This window comes from Lathyrus oleraceus, chromosome 5, assembly GCF_024323335.1.
Source record: "Lathyrus oleraceus cultivar Zhongwan6 chromosome 5, CAAS_Psat_ZW6_1.0, whole genome shotgun sequence".
NCBI lineage: Eukaryota > Viridiplantae > Streptophyta > Magnoliopsida > Fabales > Fabaceae > Lathyrus > Lathyrus oleraceus.
The window spans coordinates 547,878,964-547,881,377 of record NC_066583.1 but is presented as its reverse complement, the minus strand read 5'-3'; positions in this window follow the sequence as shown (position 1 = coordinate 547,881,377).

Below are 2,414 nucleotides of genomic sequence, written 5' to 3'. Positions count from 1 at the left end.
TAAATAACACAAGCAATTGTTAACCCAGTTCGGTGCAACTCACCTACGTCTGGGGGCTACCAAGCCAGGAAGGAAATTCACTAAAATAGAATTAATTCAAAGACTCTCCGTACACTTCAACAAGTTACAGTCTTTCTCACCTAATCTCTACCCGTGCAATTTCTACCTAAGCACTCTTAGATATGAGAACCCACTCACTTCCCTACAATCACACACCAATGATTTTAAACAACAATCCCTTGAGAAAAGAAAATACTTTTCAATTACACACTCTTGATTTTACTTCACAGTTTCAATCAAGAAGACACACTCTTGATCTTGCTTCACAGCTTTGATCAAGAAGACAGACACTCTTGCTTAACAACTTTAGAGTGACAAATTACAACCACAAATCAGTCCAATTCAATCATCAATGGATGACTTGAATGGCTTACTGTGACGGTGTATTCGTCGCTATATGATCTATCGATTAAATCATAAGCTATGAGATACATTGAAATTTTCGAGTCGCCACCGCACTTTTATTTATCCAAAGGATTGGCTAAAAAGCGAACAAAAGCCTAAGAAGTTTTACACGTAGAAAACTAATAAAAAGATCAGAGATTCTGGGTAAGGGGTAAATTACGCAATGGGAAGGTGTTAGGCACCCATCACGTCCTAGGTACTCCTAGGGAGCCCTTTTCACACTTGTTGTATTAAATTGTTATTTGTTATGACATAAACATTGTGCAAACATGATTGGGATGATGAGAAAAGAATATACAATTTTTTATTTTTGTGTTCGAACGGATGAACCCGCTGCCTACGTACCTTCCATCAAAGGTAAGGATCAAAACGCCGTAGTTCGGCTAAAAGATTTCCAAAAGTTGGTGGATTCAGTTTTAAACACATAGCACTAAGGCTTTTCATTATCAATGGGAGAAAACTCGACCAAGAACAACATCCACCATGCGAGGATAGCTTCGACGTACTAGAGGGGTTAGCCCTGTTTTCAGTACGGAAGTCTTACTGTCGACTCACTAAGGATAGGCAAGATTTACATCAACCACAATGATAATTGAAACCTATGGCTAATGTGAAAAGATTAACAATGGACAGAGCCAAAACAAGTGAATGAGTGAAGTTAATTGATTGTGATTATGAAATGAGTCAAAGTATGATTAAGATTGATTTGAAGAAGTATTATGAAATGAGTTTGAAAAAAGTCAAGGACTTGGGTCCAGGTTTTTAGTTTGAAAACATGAAGATGTTTGCACAACACTTATGTCAAGTTTGAAAGTAATGTGTGAAAAGGTTTAGGACATAATGAATGATGAATGGATGAAGATGGGAAGTAAAACTTCTTAGAAGGGTTCACTTCTTGAAATCATATAGCAGATGATTCAAGTGTGTCCTTTGGAATAGAAATAAGCGATAACAAACAAACAAAATAAGAAAGACGGATACCGGATGCCAATCAATGGTCTTATACCAATCTCCTAAAACAAAACGGGATATCAGAGGCCACTCAATGGTCTTATACTAATCTCCACAGGCAAAGAAATAAAAGCGGATACCGGATACCAATAGATGGATTTACACCAGTCTCCTAAAACAGAACAGGATATCAGAAGCCACTCAATGGACTTACACCAATCTCCTCAAAAGAAAAACAAAGATGAAACAAAGGAAGTTAACTGCCAATCTGTCTGGACTTAGGTTAACTCCACAGATGCTCATAGGAAAACCAATGCCACATTGCAGGGACTTACAGTGGATCCTCACATACAAGAACAAAAGCAACAATATGATCACAGGAATGCAAATGCCGACTTACAGGGACTTACAGTTGCAACCTCACATAAACAGAGAAAGCAAAACATGGATGTCAGATGCCAATCTGTCTGGACTTACTCTAACATACACAGTATGATCCTAGGAAAACAAATGCCAACTTGCAGGGACTTACAGTTGTATCCTCACATACAAACAAACAAAACAACATGTGATCATAGGAGAGCAAATGCCAACTTGCAGGGACTTACAGTTGCTTCCTCACATACAATCAAATAAAGGTATCAGGCAAAGATAAGATGAGTGGCCAAGGTGATGGTCTTATACTCACTTCCATATCATAGGAGCAATGGCCAATGCAATGGACTTACACTTGTCCTCAATGGGTAAACAACAATGATAGCATCACAAAGACAAATGAGATGATCATGCATTAATGGCAATTGATGATGATGATAAATGCACAACAGACAAGCAAACAAGTGCATATGAAGCAATCAGTCAATCAATGAATATCAAAACAGCACACTCTATAGCCAAAACAAGGGGGCTCACACAAGAGGGTTTGACTATGAAAGTCCACTGTAATAGGTAAATGTCGCTCTTAACCTTGCCATTGAGAGGCTAAGGTGAAGCAGATG